This window comes from Chlorocebus sabaeus, chromosome 2 (genome assembly GCF_047675955.1).
Source record: "Chlorocebus sabaeus isolate Y175 chromosome 2, mChlSab1.0.hap1, whole genome shotgun sequence".
Classification (NCBI taxonomy): Eukaryota; Metazoa; Chordata; class Mammalia; order Primates; family Cercopithecidae; genus Chlorocebus; species Chlorocebus sabaeus.
Window position 1 is genome coordinate 74,010,191 of NC_132905.1, and position 26,878 is coordinate 74,037,068.

The 26,878-nt window shown below is 37.3% G+C and overlaps 1 long non-coding RNA gene across 4 annotated transcripts in view; it reads left to right on the plus strand.

Moving 5' to 3' along the window:
• The first annotated feature begins 1,608 nt into the window (after positions 1 to 1,608).
• Positions 1,609 to 26,878, plus strand: part of LOC103217630 (uncharacterized) — a 549,839-nt gene continuing 524,569 nt past the window's right edge. For all 4 annotated transcript variants that reach the window (XR_012091516.1, XR_012091512.1, XR_012091514.1 and 1 more), the window contains exon 1: positions 1,609 to 1,969. This is a non-coding gene — a long non-coding RNA (uncharacterized lncRNA). The remainder of the gene's footprint in view (positions 1,970 to 26,878) is intronic.

The window sequence follows — 26,878 nt, forward strand, 5'->3', positions numbered from 1 at the left end:
ATTCCAAATATTAAAAAATAGAAAACAAAAATGTGATTTGGACTTTATTTAATTTCCTCTTAAGTCACTGCATTAGAAATTCTTCAAATTCTTCTGGAGAAAGGAAAAATGAGTAAACATATTTCTTATATTTAACAGTTCTTGGACAAAATTGACAAATATTTTTGAATATCAATTCAAAACTATACGACTGCCAGCTATTGGCAATTGCATGTTGCAAAATGAGTTCAGTGGTGAAAGGAGGATTCCAAGCCTCAAAGTTGTTGTACTAAAAGTCAGGATATGTCTGCAAAGCAAAACAAACACTACCTTGGAATAACAAACTGTCTGGTATTCTTCACCATTTTAAAAACATATTGGGATATCAAAAAAATTTAATCTGGTATCAGTCGTGTTGTTTAAAGTAGCTTCCGGTACATAAAACACAGTGGGCACCTATGCCAATCAAACCTCTTGTATTTGCTGTTTAATATGCCAGTGATTGAAATCTTAGCACTGAGACTGGCACATAGTAAGTCTTCAAGGAATGGTAGTTATTGCACTACTATACATTAGGACCCAGTCTCAGAGAGCCTATAGGGAAAGAGAAATGAGCAATTATCACATGATTCTGCAGCCTTTAGAGAATCCACAGACATCTTTTTATAATCTTGCTGTAAGTTCATAGTAAAAAAGCAGGTTGTGAGAGGTAGTTCAGAATATATTGGAGAATCAATATCATCCACATTTCTACAATTTAAAAAAATCAACTTACGTTCTATTGTATATGTCTTAGAGTTACGAATGTGTGTTTATTCTGTCTCTCTCTCTTTTTCATATGCATGCTTGAGTACACTGAAGAGACTGAAGTGACTGAAGCAGCAGGGAGATCTGATAATTGATCAGCATGTTTTTACTTTTTTTCAATTTAAAAAGTTGATCATGTAGCTATGATAAAATGCATTCTTCCCTCTACTTGGTGTTTCACTATTATATGAAATCAAATAAGTTGCTAGGAATGTTTATTCCTTAATAATAGAATAGGTAAGTTTTATGATGTGGAAAAATATGTTTTATAGAGAAGAAACAGTTTTGATCTTCCTAAATCATGACATTCAGCTGGAACAGGACTACAAGGAACAGCACTTATTTCTATGCAAATTGGAACTTAATTTTCATGTTGGTAACAGTCTTATTCTTCATTTTAATAATTGAGCAAGATATTAATTCAATATTAGTACCCCTAAATATTTTGTTTCTTGAATCAATCAGAGCTGGAGTATTAGTTTCCTAGGGCTACTGCAACAAAGTAGCACAAACTGGGTGACTTAAACAATAGATATTTACTGTCTCATAGTTCTGAAGGTCAGAAGTCTGAGATCAAGGTGTTGGAAGGGTTGACTCCTGAGGGTGCTTAGGGAGAATCTATTTCTTGCCTCTTTCCTAGCTTCTGGCAATGACCAGGAATCCCTGGCATTTTTTGGCTTGTATATCTATCACTCCAATCCTTTCCTCTTCTTCACACGGAGTTCTGTGATGGCTAGTATTGAATGTCAACTTCATTGGACTGAAGAATGCAAGGTATTTTTCCTGGGTGTGTCTGTGAGGGGGTTGCCAAAGGAGATTAACACTTGAGTCAGTGGACTGGGAGAGGCAGACCCACCCTCAATTGGGTGGGCATAATCCAATCAGCTGCCTGCAGGGCTAGAACAAAAGCAGGCAGAAGAATGTGGAAGGGCTAGACTAGCTAAGTCTTCTGGCCTCCATCTTTGTCCCATGCAGGTGCTTCCTGCCCTTGAACATCAGACTCCATGTTCTTCGGCTTTTGGACTCTTGGACATATACCAGCGATTTGCCAGGAGCTCTCGGGTCTTCAGCCACAGACTGAAGGCTCCACCATCGGCTTCTCTACTTTTGAGGTTTTGAGACTTGGACTGGCTTCCTGGCTCCTCAGCTTGTGGCCTGTTGTGGGACTTCACCTTGTGATCATGTGAGTCAATTACCCTAATAAAATCCTCTTCATATATACATCTATCCTATTAGTTCTGTCCCTTTAGAGAACCCTGACTAATACAGATATTGTTACCGGGTAGCGGGGTGCTGCTGTGAAGACACCCAGAAATGTGGATGCAGCTTTGGTACTGGGTAAGAGGCAGAGGTTGGAACAGTTTGGAGGGCTCAGAAGAAGACAGTAAGATGTAAAAAAGTTTGGAACTTTCCAGGGACTTGTTGAATGGCTTTGACCAAAATGCTGATAGTGACATGAACAGTTAAGTCCAGGATGAGGTGGTTTTAGATGGAGATGAGGAACTTGTTGAGAACTGGAATAAAGGTGACTCTTGCTATGTTTTAGCAGAGACTGGTGGCATGTTGTCCCTGCCCTAGAGATCTGTGGAATTTTGAACCTGAGAAAGATGATTTAGGGTATCTGGGAGAAGAAATTTCTAAGCAACAAAGCATTCAAGAGTTGACTTGGGTGCCATTAAAAGCATTCAGTTTTATGTATTTACAAAGATATTGTTTAGAATTGGAACTTGTATTTAAAAGGGAAGCAGATCATAAAAGTTTGGAAAATTTGCAGCCTGAAGATGCAAGACAAATGAAAAATTTATTTTCTGAGGAGAAATTCACACTGGCTGCAAAAATTTGCATAAGTAACTAGGAGTCAAATATTAATTGCTAAGACAGTGAGGAAAATATCTCCAGGGCATGTCAGAGATCTTCACTTCAGCCATTCCCATTACAGTCCTGGAGGCCTAGGAAGGAAAAACAGTTTCATAGGCCAGGCCCAGGGCGCCCCTGCTGTGTGCAGCCTAGGGACTTGGTGCCCTGCGTCCCAGCCACTACAGCTGTGGCTAAAAGGGGTGAAGGTTCAGTCGACCCATGGCTTCAGAAGGTGCAAGCCCCAAGCCGTGGCAGCTTTCATGTGATGTTGAGCCTGTGTGTGCACAGAAGTCGCAAATTGAGGTTTGGAAACCTCTGCCTAGATTTCAGAGGATGTGTAGAAGTGCTTGGATGTCCAGCAGACGTTTGCTGCAGGGAAAGAGCCCTCATAGAGAGCCTCTGTTAGGTAAGTGTGGAAGGGAAATGTGGGGTCTAACCACAAACACAGAGCCCCCACTGGGGCACTGCCTAGTGGAGCTGTGAGAAGAGGGCCATCATCCTCCTGACCTCAGAATGGTAGATCCACCAACAGCTTCCACTCTGTGCTTGGAAAAGTCACACTTAATGATAGCCCATGAAAGCAGTTGGGTGGGAGGGGGACTGTGACCTGCAAAGCCACAGGGCCAGAGCTACCCAAGGCTGTGGGAACCCACTTCTTGCATCGACGTGACCTGGATGTGAGACATGGAGTCAAAGGAGATCATTTTGAAGCTTTGAGATGTGACTGCTACTGTGGATTTCAGTCTTGCAAGGGGCCTATAGCCCATTCATTTTGGCCTATTTATTCCACTTGCAATGGGTGTATTTACCCAATTCCTGTACCCCCATTGTATCTAGGAAGTAACAAACTTGCTTTAGATTTTACAGTCTCATGGGCAGAAGGGACTTGCCTTGCCTCAGATGAGACTTTGGACTGTGGACTTTTGAATTAATGCTGAAATGAGTTAAGACTTTGGGGGACTGCTAGGAAGGCATAATTTGTTTTGAAATGTGAGGACATGAGATTTGCGAGTGGGAGGAGCCAGGGATGAAATGATATGGTTTGGCTCCATGTCCCTACCCAAATCTCACGTTGAATTGTAACAATTCCCTTGTGTTATGGGAGGGACGAGGTAGGAGGTAACTGAATCATGGGGGCGAGTTTTTCTCATGCTGGTCTTGTGACAGTGAATACGTCTCACAAAATCTGCTGGTTTTATAAGGGACACTTCCTCTACACATGCTCTCTCTTGCCTGCTACCATGTAAGATGTGCCTTTTTCCTCCTTTGCCTTCTGCCATGATTGTGAAACCTCCCCAGCCATGTAAAACTGTGAATCCTTATGAATTACCCAGTCTTGGTTATATCTTTATTAGCAGGGTGAAAATGAACTAACGTAAGTTCTCTCTGTGTTTATGTGTCTTCACATTATTGTCTTTTTATAAGGACATCAGTTATATTGTATTAAGAACCTATCCTGGCCAGGCACGGAGGCTTACTCCTGTAATCCCAGCATTTTGGGAGGCCAAGGTGGGTGGATCACCTGGGGTCAGGAGTTTGAGACTAGTCTGGCCCACAAGGTGAAATGCCGTCTCTACTAAAAATACAAAAACTTAGCTGGGCGTGGTGGTGGGCACCTATAATGCCAGCAACTTGGGAGGCTGAGGCAGGAGAATCACTTGGACCCAGGAGGCGGAGGTTGTGGTGAGCCAAGATTACATCATTGCAGTCTAACCTGGGAAACAAGAGCACGGCTTCCAAGAGCAAACTCCATCTCAAAAAAAAAAAAAGAACCCATCCTACTCAAGTATGACTTTATCTTAACTAATAACCTTTGCAACGACCCTATTTCCAAATAAGGTCACACTCTGCATTCTGAGGTACTAGGAATTTGGTTTCTAATATATATAATCTTTAATATATATATAGAATATATTTATATATACACACATTAAATATATATGTATGTGTGTATTTGTGTGTGTATTTTTTTTTTTTTTTTGCCAGTGGTGAATGGAAGGGCACAATTTAACTTCTAACATCTGGTGACCTGATTGTAATCTTACTTTTATTTTTACTTCTTCGTTTTCATCTGTATTCTTATTTTATGGAAAACAAAGGGGTGGATTTTATTCCTATAAATGATTAAGTTCTACAGCTTAATCAGCTAGATTAAGAAGAAATAGGAAGCATAGTTTACTACTTATTCCAGGATATGTCTTCCTGGATTAGGTATCAGAGTAAACAGAGTTGGGACTCAGTATGGCATGAATAATTCCTAGAAAGAAATGAAGAGAGTGCAACAGAGGCTTTGTGGGAAATTGCATTGTCTGTGTTAACCTAGAAACCAGAGTGGACATGGGAGGGATAATTAAATGTTTAAGAAAGAAGGCAGAAAAGCCTCATGATAATGAGCTAGGTTTGAAAGAGTATCTTTTTCTAAATGCTGAAGTTGGAGGAAGAAAATCCATGAGTAATTGCATTCAGTGCCTGTTGAACAAATTATTGGGTTAAACTACACTGGCAAGTGAAAATTAGAGTTTAGAAAAATTCTGTAACAGGCAGGTACATGGGTCCTAGAAAAAAAAAAAAAACAGAGAAGATCAAAAAAAAAAAAAAAAACTGCATAGAAGTCAGAAGATTGCAAGAACTTATGTGAGAGAGAAACAACTTGGATAAGCTATGCAGTCGCTGGGGAAGAAGATGTGGGCAAAAGGAATTCAGACACCAGACTAGATAAGAGCCAAAGGTGAGCAACAGGGGGACATAGATTATGGAAACCTATTGCCATTCCAGGCATGAAGTTAGAAAGACAAGACTGTTTCCATCCTGGAACCAGAAGAGGAGAGCTAGCCCAGTGGGTTCATCTGTTAGAAAGGGGAGCTTGATTGATACTTGAGGGTTTGCTGGAGGTGGAGGCAGGAAAGTGAAAGAAGGTATGGAACCCATGCTGGTATTATAATTTTCATTCTAGACAACTCATCACAGTCAGTGTGAATTTGGGGATTCTAGTTTGAATGAGTCCATGAGGATTCTCGAAGAGAGTAAAAACAGCCTCTCTTTTTTTCCAAAAGGGGAAAAAAAGAAAACATTCTCTCTTTCTTTTTTTCTTTCCCTCTCTCTTTAACAGTTCTCACAGTCCTTGGGCAAGCAAAACAACAATCTATTTACAATCTTCCTTCTCTCATTTATGGGACTTTGATCTTAAGGTTCTAACAGGCAGAAGTGGACTAAAATTAGTAGCTACATTTTCTATGCAGGATGTGACAGTGGCCCTCCTTCCTCTTGATTACAGTCTTAGGTTTAATGAGAGAATAGAGGGAACCCCAAGGATGTTTAGGGTAGCTGACCTGCAGGCTCCCACTTGGTACTGCAATCTCCAGCTAACAGCTTTCCAGAATTCCCCAACATCCCATTGATCTCCATCTACCTGGACATAGTCTTAACTCAGAGGGCATAAAACATGTGCGATGCCTTTTGGACAAGAACACTTAAAGATTGAGGATATTCAGATATCTGAATTATATTTGGTAAGTGAAAAATGCCACATACTGCCCTCTGGTTAATGGAGCATTTGCAAATTACTGAAGAACCATACAGGTAAGAAGATACACTGCCAACAGAAAAAGAATATTGTACTGTGTCCAAATATGGACACCATAATTGTCCATATTTTGGGGGTAAGGTGTGGTATTTCAATACATATATACTATATGTAATGATAAAATTGGGGTAATAGCATATCCATCACCTCAAATATTTATTATTTCTTCATGCCAGAAACATTCAAAATCCTCTCCTCTATTTGAAATTATACAATAAATTATTGTTAGCTATAGTCACCCTACGATGCTATTAGTCTCTATAACTTATTCCTCCTATCTTGTTGTATTTTTTTTAATCTGTAAGCCAACTTCTTCCTATCCTTCCTTTACTGTTCCTAATCACTGGTAACCACTATTCTATTCTTTTCTTCTTTGAGATCAACATTTGTAACTCCAACATATGAGAGAGAACATGCAGTATTCATTCTTAAGTGTCTGATTTACGTAACATAAGGTCTTCTAGTTCCATCCATGTTGCCACAAATGACAGCATTTCCTACTTTTTTGGCTGAATAGTATTCTATTGTATAAACATACCACATTTAAAAAATTAATTTATCCACTGACGGAGGTTGATTGTGTATCTTGGCTATTGTCAATAGTGCTGTAATAAGCATGGGTGTACAGATTTTTTTTTGACATACTGACTGATTTTCCTTTGTATATATACTCAGTAGTGGGATTGCTGAATTATATGGTAGTTATATTTTAAATATTTTTGGAAACCATACTGTTTTTCATAGTGGTTGTACTAATTTACAGATATTTAATACAGTGTGGCTTTCCTCCACAATAGCAACAATTCATCCATCTCATCTTACTTCTGTGGCTGGTCCCTGAGTTTGGATATGTGAATAAAAGACACACAAAAAGACCAAATGAAAAGAGAGTACCTATGTTCCAAAGGACAAATTCCTGCCGAATGTTTGGTTTATGTAATAACTGCACTGGAGTCTCGTGTGCCCCACAATGCAGAAGAATACGCCAACATGACAAACCAAAAAGGAAGATAAAGATTTTCTATTCATCCTTCCAGAATTCATGCTTATCCCCCATTTTCACCTGCTCACATATTTTAAAAATTAATTCATTTATTCGTTTTGTCACTTTCACCTTTTTTCTTCAATCTTAGCTCCAATTTCCATAGACTTCCTTTGTAACGTGTTTAATATGCATCATGTTTTGCATTAGTACTTTTGCGAAATGTGCATGCTCGGTGTACATGAAATTTTAATCTATATAAATGTATTGTGTTCATATATACTTCTATTATTTTCATGCTTTTTTCACTAAAAACTATATTTTAAAATTCAATCACAGTGTTTTGAGTAATGAATCTATTGTTCGTAACTACTGATTGACATTGCATGGTGTCCATTCATCACGTTTTACCTGGTCATTCTCCCAGGTTTAGATTGCCAGGTTGCTTCCTAATTCTAGCACTGCAATAAACACCTTACAAGTATTCCCTGTGAACCCGTGTGAGACTATCTTTGAGCCATGTATCCAGCAGGAGAATTGCAGAGCAGTACAGGCTATAACCTTTGTATCCTGCATATCTAGAGAGAAATAGATTTGCTCTCAAAAATAGCATTTTTCACTAACAGTGCTTAAGGGCTCCTATGTCCTTGAATTTCCACCAATACATGACATTCTAGCTTCTTAATCTTTGTTTAAAAGGTGCAAAGTAACACCTTGTTTTAATTGACATTTCTCTCATTACTAACGATCTGGTGATTTTGAGTGTGTCTTTATGTGCTGTTAACTTTTCTTCTTTTTCATGATTTTTGCTTTTTTTCTTCAGGAGCATCTTTATTCTTGTTGATTTATAGACTTGTATAATCTTTCTTTTCGTTTCTTTTTTGAATTAAATATCTTCTGCCATTTTTCCATCTGTTTCTTAACTTTTGTCTATGTTATGATTCATAGACTATAAATCTGCATTTTGGCATATTGAAACTTATGTTTTTTTGTCTTATATTTATGTTTTTGATATTTTTGTTTAAGATAACATTCTAAGATCCTGCTACAAAGATACTCTATTATATTTTATCTAGAAATTTTATGGTTTTTAATTGACATAGTGTACACGTGTGTGTGTGTGTGTAGGTGTGTATCATGTTATGTAGAAATCTAGGTTTTTCCTATTTATAGTACAAACCCTTCAGAATTCAAAGTTGATTACAATTATGTATAGGTAGAAAAGGATTTCAACAATATCAACACAAATATGGCACTGTCACTGAAAATCTTCAGTCAACATAAGTACACGAAAAGGAAAGAGAAATACTTGGAAGATCCAAACAAATTTATACCCTGCCAAAATATATCTAAGTAACACTTTTCCATTTGATATTTCTAGAATTACAGACTACTAGGAAAACCTGAGACAGCTAGCAGCAGCCAGTGGCACAGGTGAGATTTCTTTCAAATCTCAGTGGCTTTCATGTGGAGGTTGACTGACGGAAGAAGAAAAACCTCTTTTCGATAAAGTACAAACAATTGCTTCAAGCACTCTGACTTCACCTTGACCTGTTTCCAAGTGATTAATTTCATCATATAAATAGCTATAATACAACACTGACAGGGCTTTGGCTTAGACAACCCTTCACCCCCGGCCCTCAGGCCTCAATTCCTTTACTATTTATATCTTTAGGAGCTGGCACCACTTTTTCTTGTAACAATGCAACAATGACTACTAAATCTAGATCTTTTTATGTTCTGCCCAACCTCCCCCAAAATGCTGATGTTCAGAGTATTGTACAGTAGACAATCCATCATGTCAAATGTGCTGGCAGACTGGCTGACTTCTGCCTTTATGGAATTCAATGCCTTGCCAAGTAAATAAATATAGTAAAAAACACATCCAAAATTAGATATGCCCTTAAATAAGTTATTATAGGAAATTTGCCAAGAGCTTTTTCTTTCCTGTCTCCCAGACTGCCTGTATGTAAGGTCAAAAGGTCAGAGTAGATTATGCCTCGCCAGTCCTAGCATCACACCGTCACGAAGTTCCACTCTGCTTCATGAACCTTCCTGCTAATCAAAGCAAGCCTGGGGAGTCTGTTCGAAGTTACTGAAGGATTATTTAGCAATCCTGTCAGAGCTCCTCGCCTATTGTTCACAACTAGGAGTGTTATCTCATCTTTGGGCCAGAGCACAGTTTATCTTTCCTCAGAAAGACAGATATGAAAGCGCTTAAGGAGCACACACTCTCTCTCTAGCCAATCATGAAAAATCACATCCAAAAGCTATTTTGCAACTTCTCAGCTACTGGGTCAATTTGTCCGATATCTAAATAGTTCCTCCTTTTGTTAAAGAAATTTCCTGCTTTGAAGAAAACATCAGAGATGAAAGGTAACAAAAACTTGGTGGAGTGAGAAGAACCTTGCACTGGACATAACTCATAACGAGATGCATTCCCTTTAAAATCAAACAAGAAGGAAGCTTTTGTTGCAGTTAAACTGGTCTAATTTCCATTATGTTTAAAATGATTTTTGTTCAGAAGTGTACAAACCGAAGGTGTTTGCTAAAAACTTTACCACTTAGGGTATTATTTTTAAAAAAATAAATAAACATACCTCTTCTAAATATTTAAAACTTGAAATATTTCACTCAAATGCAAATTGATTTTTGACGCTGATGATCGATTAGGGGTCTTGAATGCCGCACACTGAAGTGTAACTGCCTTTCCATGCAGGCATGACCAGAGCATAGTTAATATCTCACATATTTGAGGCACAGAGATCTAAAAATCTCTGTGTAGCACTGCCAGGAGCTTGAAATCGAGGAGCGAAAAGTATTTGAATAGCCAAAATTAACATTGCAAAGCCCTGACTTGAAAGCCAATGTAAATCCTACAAGTGAATCCCATGCCATAACTCATCTGATTAACTTGATTTTTACATTTACTTTACCCATTTTAAGCACAGAAAAGGGCAGAGAGCAGGCTGGGTCCGTATTACTTTCACTCGCATGCTTGTGAAGAGCTCACCAAACAGGCTTTGTGTGAGCAGTAAAAGCTTTTAATCACCTGGGTGCAGGCGGGCTGAGTCCGAAATGAGAGTCAGGGAAGGGAGATAGGGATGGGGCCGTTTTATAGGGTTTGGTTAGGTAAAGGAAAATTACAGGCAAGGGGGGTTGTTCTCTGGCGGGCAGGGGTCACAAGGTGCTCAGCCGGGGAGCTTTTGAGCCAGGATGAGCAAGAAGGAATTTCACAAAGTAATGTCATCAGTTAAGGCAGGAACAGACCATTTTCACTTCTTTTGTGGTGGAATGTCATCAGTTAAGGCAGGAACCAGCCATCTGGATGTGTACGTGCAGGTCATAGGGGATATGATGGCTTAGCTTGGACTCAGAGGCCTGCCAATTACTATACTTGCTTTACAGATGAGAAAACCCCAGACTTAATTAGGTTAACTATGTTGCCCAAGTCCAAACATTAAATATTTTAGATTTTAGGGAATGTGATCATAACTTGTTTAATAAAGAAGATAAATTCAGAGATCCTTCACTATCAGAAACCTCTTTCTCAGTATGTAAAGCGGAGGCATATAAGTGTCTTTGCAGGTTGGGATCTGTCCAAGTGAGAGCTGGCTTTCTCTGGCCCTTCAGCTGCCAGCTCTGTCTTGCTTGGTCGCGGAGTTGTTTTACCAACTTGTGATAAGCTATTGAATAAGATCAGAATAGCGCTAAAGAAAGTCTATACCAGGGAAGTGGTAGCAGGATTAAAATGAGAGAATGATTTGAAAGATGGTTTAGAAACAATATTTGAGACTGATCGAAAGGTAAGCATCCATCATCTATTCCTTTTTGGGAAGTACCTCATGGATGGATGATATGTGATTGACAGGTATAATTTCCTATTATTTATATTCATATGACTCATAACTTTGTTTTTCATAAATAGCTTCCATTCATATTTAAGCTATATGATTTTATAATAAATATTGAATTGTTCTCTAAATATATAGCTTTTATGACCAAACTATACTGTGACTGAATTTCTGCTATAGACAAACTGAATATTAGATTAGGCTACACACCACCTGATGTGTCTTGATGAGACCACTCTTAATGAACACAGCCCTTACGAAAATGACTAGCATCACAGATAATGCTATTGTACTAGTCCAGCCATCAGCTATTTCTCTTTATTAGATCTCCCCTGAAAGAACCAATGACTTTCATAAGTCATTCCCTTATAAAGTGACCGTACAATTGTAACACATGCAAATACAGGCTACTGAGATTAGTCTTGTGTAATATTGATCTTGTAGTCTTTATGGAAATCAGAGACATGTGAAGAGGTCACAGTCTCTTCATCTGTACTCTTACTGGCAGTATCGTCTTCCTGCATTCAAAAAGAGTCTCTTGCACACAATGTCATCAGTTAATCTTCATTATTCCTGAATTTGCCTACTTGTTAAAATGTATTTGAAACCCCCCAAATCAACACTTGCAGTGCTTTCATAGGCATTTGTGGACATACACAGAGAGAAAAATTAAGTCACTCCATGTGCAGGTTCCCAGCTGATGTTGAAAAAGGTGATGCTCTGCTGCCTCTTTGCAGCCCTGCTTTTAGTAAATGAGTGTCTTTTTCCTGATCTTTTTAGTGTCATGTTTTTCACATTTTGGTGCTTTTTGTCGGTAATTTCTCTGTGTAAATTAGCCCCTCAAATGTAATGCTGAACTGCTATCTAGTGTTTCTAAGTGCAAAAGGTGTGCCTTCTGGAGAACATATGTATGTTAAAAAGGCTTCATTCAGGCATGTGTTACAGTACTCTTGGCTGTCAGTTCAGTGTTAATGAATCAGCAGCATGGTGTATCCAGAAAAAGGAAGCGAAAAGTTACTGTCTCTATGAGAGGTTATCCTGGAAAGAGTTAAAGTTAACATTTATAGTTCATAATGAAGCCATAGAAAAGATGGAAAACTGGCTAAATTTGTGGACTCATGAGATGACAACCAGTAAAAATGTGCAGGGGACAGTTTTGTTGTGAGGCTGAAAGTCAAAAAAACCAGGGTCAGGACAATGTTAAGCTCTTTGTGGCTCATGCTGAGAAGCTTACATATTTTGAAAGGCAATGTATCATGAATATGTTAAATTTTCAAGTGAGGCAGGTTCTGCGGCTTAGGATGCTGTGAAGAATTTTAAGAATACCTGCTAAGCGGGATACAGAAGTAGGATTAGGTGGCAGAGCAGGTTACAAGACTGACTAATTTTAGGAAGATGTTGACAAACAAATACGTATACTACAAATGGTGTTTAGGTTGAGGAAAATGTCTTGGGCAGAGGCTTGTGGGAAAATAACTCTGGAATTACCCTAGGAGCAATAGTTTAGTATTTTCTAATTTAGTGTTCATGGTAGCTTTATAGAACCCATTACAGCAAATAGTAAGAATTGACTGTATTTGTCTTAGATATGAAAGAAATACTCTCTATTCTCCAAAACAGATTTCCCAAACTGTATCATGGAATATTAATAAGTGCTATTTAAAATGCTTAGTTCTTCAATCAAACAAATAATAAATAACTAATAACAAAAATCTGAAATCCCATAATTTTGTAAAACACTGGCTAAAGTAAAATAATTATTTTTTCTTTCTTTCTTCTGGATTTTTATTTTTAGAAACAGGGTTTTGCTGCCATCCCAGCTGGAGTGCAGTGGTGCGATCATAATTCACTGCAGCCTCGATTCCTGGGCTCAAGCGATCTTCCTATCTCAACCTCCAGAGTAGCTGGGACTACAGGCATGCAACATCACACCAAGCTAATATATTTATTTTCTTGTAGAGATGGGGTCTTGCTGTGTTGCAGACTGGTCTTAAACTGCTAGCCTCAAGCTCTCCTCTCCTGTGGCCTCTCAAAGTGTGGGGATTACACCTACCTATTTTTTTTTCCTTTTGTTTTTAAATGGACAAATAATAATAATTGTGCATATTAATGGCAGGTACCTAGCATTGTTTCAATACATAACAATGTTTAGTAATCAGATTAGGGTAATTAGCATACCTATTATCTCAAACATTTATCATTTCTTTGTGTTGGGAATGTTCAATGCATTCCTCATTTTAGCCATTTCACACTATATAATATATAGTAATATATTATTGTCAACAATAGTCACCTTACAGTGGTATAGAATACTGGAATGTATTCCTCCTATCTAACTGTAATTTTGTACCCTTTAACAAATCTCTTCCTTTCCCTCTATCTTTCCCAGCCTCTGGTATTCTTTGTTCTATTTTTTACTTCTATGAAGTCAACTTTTTTTTTTTTTTTTTTTTTTAACTTCCACGTATGGCAGAGCATGTGGTATTTAACTTTCTGTTCCTGGCTTAATTCACTTAATAGAACATTCTCCAGTTCCATTCATGTTGACACAATGACAGTATATTATTCTTTTTTTATGGCTCAGTAGTACTTTTTTATCCATTTTCTTTATCCACTCATCTGCTGTTGAGCACCTAGTTTGATTCTGTATCTCAGCCATTGTGAATAGTACCACAATAAACAGGGAAAACAAATTTTCCCCACTAAATTTCTCCAAGCTGTTGCAATAATAATCTGTGAAGAGAAACCACATGTAGCTTTGCCTGAACTCTTTTCAACATCTGTGTTATGTGGAATAGTAAAAAACACTTCTTTAGCACTTTTTTTGTGCCACTCTTCTAGACACTTTTCTCTATTAACACATTTAATCTTCACAGTCACTCTATTAGGATAAGATCTATATATGATCCCATTTTCAAGATGAGGAAATGAAGGCAAAGAACCAAGCAAGCCGGCTTTCCTCCCTGTACTCTTAAGTTCTATATTGTGCTAAACATTTTTGAGAAAATAATGTTTTAAACATAGAAGAATCAAATACTGATCACAGAGTGCAATGTTCAGGCCCTTCTGTGATCTGGCCTCAACCCATCTGTGCAATCACAGGTCCCTTTCCCCTTATACACTGCATTTACTAAAACCTGTCATATTCAGGGACTCAACATCCTCTTCTTCAACATTTCAGCTCCCACTTTTGCATTGAAGCCTTAAGCTGACTCTTTCAAAAAAGATATGGAAGAAAAACAAAACTGGAATCTGACTTGTTATGATTGCAGTTTGGAGAATGGTTTAAAGAGAGGGTGTAGTACATTTAGGATGTTTTGGATTCAGGGATTTGTTTATGAATTGTATTTCGACCATATATTCTGATTTCCTAACCAAACGCCTTGAAAACGAGGGCTGTGGATTGGATTCTTCACTCACTCCAAGCTCCAGTAAAATCTGGGAAAGTGTCTCAGATATTGTATATCTTAATTGTATATTGTACATTTTAATATCTCTGATATTATATACATTAGTAAGTCAAAATAAGGCAAATGTTTTTATTAATAAAATGCTTATATGTACAAATATATTTTTGTTAAACGTTTATCTCTCTGTAAATATTTTATTTAACTCAGAAATAGATTATATTGAGGACTTAAAAAATTTATTTTATTTTAGGTTCAGGAGCTATGTGTGCTTGTTTCTTACATGGGTATTACATAGGTACTTACGGGGAATGCGCTTCTAGTGCGCCCATCACCCAAGTATTAAACATTGTGCCAAACAGGCAATTTTTCAATCCTCACTCCCCTCTTGTCATCCACACTTTTGGAGTTCCCAGTGTCTATTATCTCCATCTTGATGTTCATGTCTGCCCATTGGTAAGCTTCTACTTATAAGGGAGAATACATGATATTTGATCTTCTGCTTCTGAGTTAGTTCACTCAGAATAATGGCCTCTAGCTCCATTCATGCTGCTGCAAAGGATATGATCTTAATGTTTATTATGGCTGTATGATATTCCCTTATCCAAGCAACCATTGATGGGTACTTAGGTTGGTTCCGTGACTTCTCTATTGTGAATAGTGCTGCAATAAACATCCAAATGGAGGTGTCTTTTTAAATATAATACTTTCTTTTTCTTTGGGGAGATGCCAAGTAGTGTAATTGCTGGGTGGAATAGTAGTTCTATTTTTGGGGCTCTGAGATTTCTCTATACTGTGTTTCATAGGGGTTGAACTAATTTGCATTCCTACCAACATTTTTAAAACTGGAATTTGGCAATAAAAATAAAACAATGATTATTAAACAACATTCAGTAGAAAAAATAAATCTTACATTGATGTAAATTTGAGGCTAACCATGAGGTAACAGAATTTGAGTAAGCTTTCAGAGTTTTGTGTACATACAAAAAGATATATTGTGCAACAAGTCTTACAGAATTAGAAAACTAATTTTTATCTGTTTAGGAGGTAAGCCAACCATAGAGAAGACATTGAAAAAGACTTGAATAGTGATCAAGCTTGAGTCCACAGTAAATGGATATGTCTGGTGAGAATTTAAGCTTAACAAAATTGGGTGAACAGTTTTTCTCTCTGTATTTAGAAACAGGTAGCAGTTTTTCATTCATATAGATGTACCTGCTCATTTTTTTTCACCATTATTGGCAGCATGTTGAAAATGCCTAATTCCTGTTGAGTAGGTTGAGACACTTCCATTTTACAAGTGTGAATTTATCTATTTTCTGAGTGACTTTCCCGCTACTAAGATGAGAGAAATGACAAAACTCAGTATCAGAGATGCCTGGGTTTCAGCTGACCCTCACTAAGAAAATGAGGTCATTGAGAAAAGTCCTTAATCCTTCTATATTAAGGAACTCGTTTCCTATTGTTGCTGTAACAAATCACTATAAACTTTGAAATATAAAACAATACAAATTCATTATATTATATTTCTGGAGGTCAGAGCCCTAAAATCCAAGTATTGTCAGGGCGGCATTGCTTTTGAAGGCACCAGGGCAGCATCTGTTCCCTTGCCTTTTCCAGCTTCTAGAGGCCACCTACATTCCTTGGCTGACAGCCCCACTCTCTGTCTTCAAGGGCAGCAGCGTAGCAACTTTAACTCTCTCTTACTCTTTCTCTCTGAACTCTGCTTCTCTGATCACATCTTCCTCCTCTCGTTACCTTACAAGGGATTTTGTGATAACATTGGATGATTCAAGATAACTTTTCTATCTCAAGACCCTTAACTTAAGTCATGCCTGCGATATCCATTTTGCCATGTAAAGTAATGTATTCACGAGTTCTGCGGATCAGGACAGGCATATATTTGAGAAAACGTTATTCCGTGTACTATACCCTCTAAGTCTCATTTTCATCATGTATAAAATGGGAGCCATAATTAGTGCTCACTCTAGCATTGAAATACGCTCTTAACATATAAACTGGCATATAGAGGGTATTCAATTCCACATAATTATTTTGTAAGTCTGTGTGGTGATGCTTTATTTGTTTCGCATCATCTCAGAATATTCTATTTATTGCTTTCTTCTTATATGTCTCACCATGGTGAATCATCGTATTTCAGACTTTTATTTATTCAGCAAATAATTATTGACCAAATCAAATGATTGAATGTTTGTATCTCCCTCCTACCCCGAATTCATATATTGAAACCCTAATCCCAATGTGATGATATTTAGAGGTGGGGCCTTTGAGAAGTAATTAGGTCTTGAGGGTGCAGCCCTCATGAATGGGTTAGTGCCATTATAAGTAGTGCAGAGAGCTAGCTCTCTTTCTGTTGTAGGAGGATGCAATGAGAAGTGGGTGATCTGCAGTCTGAAAGAGGGCCGTAATCAAAACTCAACCATGCAGACATTCTGATCTCAGGTTTTCAGCCTCCAGGACTATAATAAATAAATTTATATTGTTCACAGGCCACCCAGTCTATGGTGGTCTTTTGTTACAACAAAGTCTGAGCTCAGGTATCCAGTTAGTGCCAGTGCTGGATTAGAAGCTAGTGCCTTATGCTGCATCCCTTAGGTTTTCCAAAGCCAAGTTATTTCAGATTGAGCCTTTCATCTTGAGATTTATCATGTCCTTCACTGGTCTCCCATTTTCAAAACTCTCTTTTCTAGAGTCTGGTCCCTCACTGCTTCCATCTGTATACCTTGCTTGGCCTGGAGGAATGTAAGCCTTTCCCATGCCTCAGATGACTCTCTGACTAAGAGTGACTTCAGGCTTAATTTGGATAGCAGGATGTTGGAGCCCTCTCCTAGCATTACCAGCTCAGCACTCATCAGGAGTCCCTGCCTCATCCCTCATTGTCTGGGGCTAGAGTCTTGTTTTGATATATACAAAAAGATAAGTCAACAATTAAAAACACTGGTGATTTGGTAATGCAGTCTAAGAGGTGAAAACATTGGAAAGAAATTAGGGAGGAAGAGGTATCCAGCATAGGCAGCAACGAATGAAGGAGCCCAAAGAGGGAACACAGTGGTGTGCTGAGGGACATACAGGTGTTGCATTTGACGCCGTGAACCGGGTGAGGTGAAAACAACAGGCTTGTGCAATTTCTTGAGCAATTTCATGTGCTGTGTGTGGTGGTAGATTCAGGCAGCACCTTCACCTGTTCACAAGGGCACAACTGAAAGGAGTTTTTCTTTGCTCTTCTCTGAGTCCTTGGAGTTGTTAGCTGATTTCTTATACCTGTCCTCCAAGCAGGCATGTAATCCGAAACTCCCCAACGGGAGAGAGTTCTAGAGGAAGGTCTGCTAGATAGAGTTTTTGTAATATTCTTGGTGAAGATTGACACAATGAAATGGAGTGCCCAATATACTTATAAAATCTGCTTGGGCGGATGTGAAAATTTATCAGTAGGGATAGGAATTAATCAAATAGTTATATAAATATGTATCAAACTGCCAGATTCTAAAATATACACTATTCTTTCTTCTCTTTTAACATCTCTGTAATAGCATTGAATCTCACAATTATTGATGACTTGCCAGTAGTTGTGCCATGGTAGTTGTGATTAATTGCCTATGCATAAGCATGAAAAATTCCAGAATGGATGACAGCAATTTCCCAGAGACAAAAGTGGAAAACACTTTTAAGAAGTACTATACCATCAACACTCCTGATGACATAGCAGATACTATTGTAAGAGCAAGCACAGACATCAACCATTCTGACTTGAAAAGTAGTGTGGATTATTTGGGCTCTGAGGTATAATGAAGACATTTTACAAATACTTTAATCAACATTTTTGTTTTTGAACAAAGAACGCAAAGTATGCAAAAGAATGTAATATTATAAAATATAAGCAGATGGGGCTAAATAGCTCATTCTTTAAGATAAAACAGAAATTCTAACTAATAGGAATGTGAATGTCATAGTTTGATTGGCAATAGTTTTATTAAATAATGTATCTTCAAATCAGTAGACTTAGATTGGATGAAGTATAGTGATAATTAGCACAGTTGCATTTGTGATATAAAGAATTATGAAATGGAATGAAAGTAAAAAATGGAGAGATAAATTTAGGACTATAATTTAGAGCTATCCCGAAGAAGTGGCATTAAGATAAAATTAAGTAGCATTATAGACAAAACTTTACAGATAATCAGGGGTTCACTTACTGATGAAGTAGAGCAGGTGGTCATTGCAGGCCAGAGAAGCATTCTGTGTAGAGGCCCATATGAAAGAAGGTATCATGGTCTAGAGCAAGCAGGGCTATGTTGGGCAGTGAGCCTGGAGAGGTAGAGAGTGGTTACTTGCTGAAAGGCCATGTTATATATTTTGGACTTTATTGTGAAATCATTGAAAAGCCATAAAGGCTTTAGGCACTTATGTGATAAAACCAGTTTTGTGTTTTGTAAGCTTACTGTTTTTGCAAGGTGGAGGGTAGCTTGAGGGGTGAATGATGGTGAAGCTGGGATTCACTTAGGGGCTTCCACAATCATTCAGGTGAAAACTAATGGTGACTGCACTAGAACAGTGACAGTGGAAACTAACGGAAGTGGAAAGAATTGAGAGGTCATTGAAGGTAGTAAAGGGGGAGTGATGCGGTGATGGGATCCAGACTTCTGATGGACACTTCGTCCTGGAAGTTGCAATGTTCTCCTTTACTCTTAGTAGATGATTTCATGTTCTAGTAGAGTGACAGCATTGAGAAAGGTTATAAGTGGGGAAACTGGTGAAATATTGAAGTATTAAATGTGGGTCATCTTTGTATATGCAGATTGTGAATAAAATAATTAACATCCATAAACACATGCACAACTAGGTGAATTATGATTCCATTTTTGAGATAAGAACTGGAGAAGCAGACTCAGGGGCATCTACAGGGAGATTCATTTTGAACAACTGTGTTAGGGATCTTTCTGATATCTAAAGGAGATGCGTAACAGGTTACCATGTTTATAAATATATAGATGTGGAACTCAGAAGAGATACTCAGAAAACTGGAGATATGAATTTCTAAACAGATAGCAATTAAATCCACAGAATAGACTATGCTGAAGTGGACTGAATGGTGTTTATGGTCACTACCCCAAACCAAATATGTCTGTGTCCTCATCCCTAGGACTTGTGAATGTTATCTTATTTGGAAAATGGGTCTTTGTAGATACAGCTAAGTGAAGGATCTTGAAATAAGATCATCTAGGATTATCCAGGTGGGCCCTAAAACTAATGCCAAGTAACTTTATAAGAGACCTAGACCCAGAGAAGAAGGCCATATGAAGATGGAAGCAGAGATTGGAGTAATGCAGCCAAAAGCCCAGGAATATCTGGAGCCACCAAAGGCTGGAAGAAACAAGAAACAGAAGCTCCCTTTGAGCAGCCTCTGGAGGAAATATTCCAGGCTTCTGTCCTCTAGAGCTGTGAGAGAATTCATTTCGTGTTTTAAGCTAGCAAATGTGTGCTAATTTGTTATAGCAACTTCAGGGAACCAACACAAATGCCTAGGATGACATTTCAAGGTGAGAAGGCAAGAGGGACTAGGTTCTTGAGAAACTTCAACATATCAAGCCCTCTATGGGAGGTTGAATTGATGAAGAAACAAGATATAAACAGAGAAGGAGGAGAAACGTGGTGTCACAGAAGCCAAGGGAAGGAAATGCTTCAGAAAGGAGAAAGTTGACAGGTGTATCAAAAGCTGCGGAACTATGAAGTAATGGGGCTCTAAGTAGTGATTCACGAGTTTAGCTATATGCATCATATTAAAGCTCCTCTAGATATAAGACAGAAGAGTTTAACAGAAGTTAAGGTATAGCAAAGTCCCTCTCTGATTACTTCCCTTCTTCTTGTAATATCAGGCTTATGACTTGCTTATAACAAATAAAAGTGGTAGAAGGAATGCTGTGTGAGTTTTGTGGTTAGTTCAAAAAAGATTACTTTCACTTTAGTTGCTGGAATCCTTGTGCAAGAGCCTTGAACTGTCATGCTGTGAGGAAGCCCCAAATAGCTCACATAGAGAGACCATATGAAGATGGCTTGAGAAAACATAGAAAGAAAGAGATTTCTAGGCCTACTGCTCCAGGCCCAGCTACTATCTGACTGAACATCGTGAGAGACTCCAAGCCAGAAGTGCTCAGCTGCAGCCTTTCCTCTGACCCACAAAATAAAATCCTTGAGAACTGATATTAATAAAATAAGTGTTATGTTTTAAGCCATTAAAGTATTTCATACAGGAATAATAATCAGAACATGAGGTAAGCTGTTCTCATGTAACATATTGAAAAATATGTTAAATGGAAAATAACGTATTGCCATTATATAAATCCATTCTCTATAAGAACACAAAAGGGAATTTCAGAGCCAAATTATCACTTGAAAAACTTTTCCCATAAAGGTTTTGGTAACACTGCATTCAGGGAAACTTCAGAAAATTGCTTTATTTTCTCATAAAGTTAACAGTAGATCAAATATAAATGCATAACTTAATAATTTACCTTCTAATTTTCAGCACACACGTAGCATTATTCCTGAGGTAAGGTTGTCAAAAAGTTATGGAAAAATTAAACCCTCTGGCAAAATGTCAAATCTGAATGGATGCTTATGCTGAATCTGCAAACCTTTGTCGAAAATCCCTTAAAACTAAACATGATTCAGAATTCAAATTTTTAAAAAATTACATAACACCTGTAACAGTCTGAGACAGTACCCCGTAATATAAAACAATAGATACATTTAGCAAAATGTATTGTGTGTACTCTAATTTAAATAAATATAGACTCTACATGAGTTCTTATCAGAAAATTGGTTTGCAGCCAAAATAATTTGGAAAAAAATGGTCTTCAGGAAATTTTGGAGTTTGGAATCATGGATAAGGAATTGTGAACCTACTTCTGCCCCATTTTTCTTCCCTCACTTATTTTCATAAGAAACTGAGTGCCGATGGAGAAAGCTGCAACCACAGGGCAAATGGTTTCATTATATATCAATAATCACAATGCTCAGAGGAGACCTTGAAACCACCTGGAATTTCTATCAAGTTTCTCTTGTGTCTCATCAAAATTCAACCAACTTTTTCTATTCATTTTTGGTAGATGAATTCATGTTGTAATTTACACTGAAAATAAAAGCCATTCGGTAGAGAATATCTCATTTTTCTGATATCAAACCTGACTCTCTTACTATAATAAAAGGATTTTCCATATACCTACTGTTTGAGGCCACTTGTACCCTGTGCTTGAGGTCCTAGCCCCTGCTACCTTCCCAGAACCCCCACACTATGTAGTGGCTCTTTCTTGTATTGAAGAATGTAACTCTTAATTTTCTGTTTTTCATTATTGGATGGGTGATGATGATTTAGCTAGCATTGGAAGATGAAGAAAATAATAAGATCAAGCTTGTTTATGTGTTTGTGAGATATTAAGTAATTGTTGTATAGATAAATTATTTCACACATAAGTTATCTGTGAAACTTCTTATTGAAGCTTTGAACATGGGTGAAATTAACACTGTTGAGAGTGTAGAGTAGAAAGGAAAAAGGGCTTAGATTGGGGCCATGAGTTCAGTGACAGGAAGAGTAGATGCTTTTACAAGAGACAGAAAAAATAGCCAGCTCGGGTGAAATCCAAGACACCATAATTCATGCAGAAATTAGACAAAGCTTTCCAGAAATTTGATGTAAAGGGAAAAATTAAAGCTGTAAAACTGTAACTGGAGAGAAATGAGGGGAATATGTAGACATTGTTTTTCTTAATCCTTTTCATGTGGGAGCACACTGTATCATACAATTATAAATGAGTTTCTTCCAGGGGACTAATGCACTCCTAATTATGGCTTCCTTCATTCAACCAATAAACTTTTTGAGTCCTAGGTTCTCAGTTAGGCTGGGAAACTGAAGCTGAATAAGATATACTTGATGATCTCAAAATGCACAGAGTCAAATGCAGAGCTTGACATCTGGTAATTTTTGTTGTAGAATCTTGTTATCATATCTGTGTGATTACGGGGGAGTAAAGATTGAAGACATCTTTAAAAAGTGAAGAACAATATAGCTTTATAAAACAATTTATTGTGTGATTCATGATAAAGTCTAAGGCACCTTTGAAATTAGAGAATGAGTGGGGGAAGTAGCATAAAGACAGCAAATCACTCTAGTTATCTAAAAAATGGTCACTGAATGGACAGACTGCAAACCCTGAAATTTTCGCTTTTAGACTTACGTACTTCAAGGTATCTGGTATGGTTTGGCTGTGCCCCAATCCAGATCTCATTTGAATTGTAGCTCCCATAATTCCCACATGTTGTGGGAGGAACCTGGTAGGAGATAATTAAATCATGAGGGCAATTTCCCCCATACTGTTCTCGTGGTAGTGAGTAAGTCTCACAAGATCTGATGGTTGTGTAAGGGGAAACCCCTTTCACTTGGTTCTGATTCTCTCTTGCCTGCTGCCATGTAAGACATGCCTTCCGCCTTCCACCATGTTTGTGAGGCCTCCACAGCCACTTGAAACTGTGAGTTCATTAAACCTGATTTCTTTATATATTACCCAGTCTTGGGTATGCCTTTATCAGCAGGCTGAAAATAGGCTAATGTAACATCTTTCTTCTAATATATTATTTTTGGCAAATAGTGGGCTCATCAATAAGTGTTTTCTCCATATTTTCACCATAAAAATCACATTTTGAGCTAAAATATCACATTATAATCAGAGGAATCAATATCATGACACAGACAAAGCACTTCTAATGTGCTATGTATTCTGACATTCTCCAGTGCATCTGTGGGATAGTCTAACAAATGAAAAATATTATTTATCTTCCCTCACATTGGGCTCATTTAATATTGTGCTATGAACAAAGACAATTTCAGGAGAGTTATTGTATGTGAATTTATCTCTGGTTTCTTGTTCAACATTTATGTTCTAATTTATTTCTCAGTGGAACAAATATTGCTCATCTTTTGGATTTGAAGCTTTTTGAAATAAGTGACATCAGAAAATGAGTTTCCTTTTCTGTTATCTTTAAGGAAGGATAATTATCATGTAATATATGATGTGTTTATGGTTTTCTGTGAATGTTATCTAACCTAAAAAGTGAGTGATCAGCAAGAAGGAAAGCAGATGGTGAAGTATCTGGTTTGTGTCTGAGAGCAAGGATATCAGAGGGCTATAAAGTCTTGAAGTGTGGGCCACTTGTCATGCTCACTGGCATTTGGAAAAGAGGCCCTTCAAACCTGAAATCATTAACAGGCATTTATTTGGGAAGTTTGACAGTAGAAAATATATGACAAAAATATTATCTTTCTCATGCCTTTCATTTGGATTGTTTTGCATTTAATATAGGCACACACATACACACTTAGATAAAAATACAGAGACTGCAATGAATTGTTATACCAAATTTATAGGACATTTAAACTTTAGTTACCATGAATTACAAGTTTTATAGAAATTAATGTTGAATTTTGTTTTTAAAGTTGATATGGACTTCACTTTGTGGTCACATTTTTAAGTTCTTTGGACTGGAACTGTGTTTTATAGACTTTGGCGTAGAACTCTCCATGAACACGTAACTCTGACCCAATTTCAACATTGAATTATAATGATATTTGTGTGTCTGCTCTCTCACTATGAACCCTTTTGAGTTTAATCTCTGTCTCATTGTTGTTCCCTGACGTCTTATGCATGCCATGGTACATAATGTCTTCAATATGCATTCTAATTGAAAAATAGGTGTTTATACAATTATTTTAAATAAATGCATACTAAACAAATATATCAATGGTTGCCTTCTAATGTACAAGGTATTTTTCATTTCTTATAGTATCTGGAATGAGAATATGTAGCCTACATTTTATTTAACTGCCCTTTTTGCAGTGCTTTTATCATATCAAATTCTAAAATAAACCTGAAATCCGTTGTTTAATAGTTACATTAAGCTTTATATATGTTTACATATGTTACCAAGTCAGTGGGCATTTATAGAGCTATCAATTCATTGAAAAACACGTTTACAATTTTATTTTTAATAAAAATATATTGTAAATATGAACTTTCTTCAGTACATTTCTTATGATGAGTGAGTAAATTGAATCTTGCCACAACTTCGTATTTAAAGTCGAGCTATGTTAAAACTACGATATCGCTAAATATAGCAACAGGAGACATCATTACCACCTGTGTGGCCTTTAACTGAAGATACTATGAATTCAAACTGTGGAGCTGAACTTACATCTGATGAAAATGTTTATGTTCTGTCTCAAAATGCCTTCCCAGATGACACGCCCAGATGATCTGCAGTATCTTCAAAGAGTTATTTGCTAATTGAGGTATCTTATGTGCATTTACGTGCCCAAATATTTAATAAGCTGCCTGATTATTTTTTATATGTGTATACACTCATGTAATCACCACCCAGAGCAAGGCATAGAATATTTTAAATACCTTCGAGAGCTCCCATGTGTTCCTTCCTACTCAGTACTCCTCTCCAGACTAGTTACTTCCTGGCTAACATGGTGAAACCCTGTCTCTACTAAAAATACAAAAATTAACTGGGCATGGTGGCAGGCCTGTAGTCCCAACTACTTGGGAGGCTGAGGCAGGAGAATCACTTGAACCTGGAAGGCGAAGGTTGCAGTGAGCCGAGATCGCACCAGTGCACTCCGGCCTGGTGACAGAGTGAGACTCCGTCTCAAAAAAAAAAAAAAAAAAAAAAAAGAATTATTCCATTCTACTGTATGCAGCAATAATTCATTCTTTCCTGTTTTCTGCTTAACATTTCATTCTATACTACCAACGTGTGCCACGATATATTATCATATTATTCATGGATATTTGGGATGTTTCCAGTTTTGTACACAATGAATAAGCTCTATTATGAACATTATTGTGCATATATTTTGTTGAACGTTAAGTACTCATTTTGTTTAGGGACATACTCAAAAGTGAAATAGCCAGGACATAGGAAATAATTTTTTTTTTTCAAAGTGATTCTATCAGTTTATCCTCTCATGAGCACTGTGAGAATTCTAGTTGTTTCATATAGTTGTTGACACTTGATATTGCTAGTTTTATTTTAGTCTTTTTTGTGGCTGTATCTTATCTTAGTATGTCACTGTGGTTGTAGTTTGCATTTTTCCGATGACTCATTATGTTGATTACCTTTTGCCTGCTTTCTGGTTTTATGATATCTCATTTTGTGCAGTGTTTGTTCAAATTTTCCATCTCTTAACTGGATTTTTTTTTTTCTTATTTACTTATAAGAGCCCTCTATGTATTCTAGATACTATTTCTTTGTTGAATTTATGCATTGCAAATACTTTCTCCCAGTCTGTCATTTTTCTTTTCACTTTTTAAATGGTGATTTTCAGTGATCAGAATTTCATCGTAATTAAGACCAGTTACTGATAATTGTAATGAGGGCCAATTTATGAATCTTTTAAAAAATGTATGTATGTCATATGTAGAAATCTTTGTCTATTCATATATATGGATGTTTTAAAAAATACAGTAATACCCGGCTGGGCACAGTGGCCCACGATTGTAATCCCAGCACTTTGGGAGGCCGAGGCAGGTGAATCACCTAGGATCAGGAGTTCAGGACCAGATCAGCCAACATGGTGAAACCCTGTCTTTATTGCAAAAACAAATAAACAAACAAACAGACAAACAAAAAACCCCACAAAAATTAGTGGACGAGGTGGGCCTATAGTTTCACCTATTTGGAGGCTGAGACAGGAGAATTACTTGAACCCAGGAGGCAGAGGTTGCAATCAGCCGAGATCGTGCCACTGCACTCCAGCTTGGGGACACAGCAAGACTCTGTCTCAAAAACAAAACAGAATAAACCCAAAAACCAAAACAAACAAACAAATGCAGGAATATGCAATTGGCCCCGTACAATTTTTGCATATATGCCGCATAAAGAAATAAAATATTAATATATGCAACAACATAAATGTGTTTATAAAGAATTATACTAAATTAAAGGAGGCAACATAAAAGACTACACACTGAATGATTTCATTTCTTTGTAATTCTAGAAAGGGAAAAACCAGGACTTTAAAATACAGAGCAGTGCTTTTCAGGGACCAAAGCATGAGAGAGGAGGGATTGCAAAGGGCCATGTAAGAACTTTTTGGAGTGATTAGGATATGCTGTATCATGTTGCGGTGTAGCTGCCTGACTGTATACATTAGTTAAGACTTTGAACTATGCATTTAAAATTGGTGCATTTTACTTTGAAGCAGCAATACTTGCTAAAGAGCAATCCAGGGCATGTTACTTTATTATATTTTCTAATCTTTGAGTATTTTTTTAACATCCAATTTAAACTGGAGTGAGAATCAAATAAAGAATAAATATCACTATTGCCAACA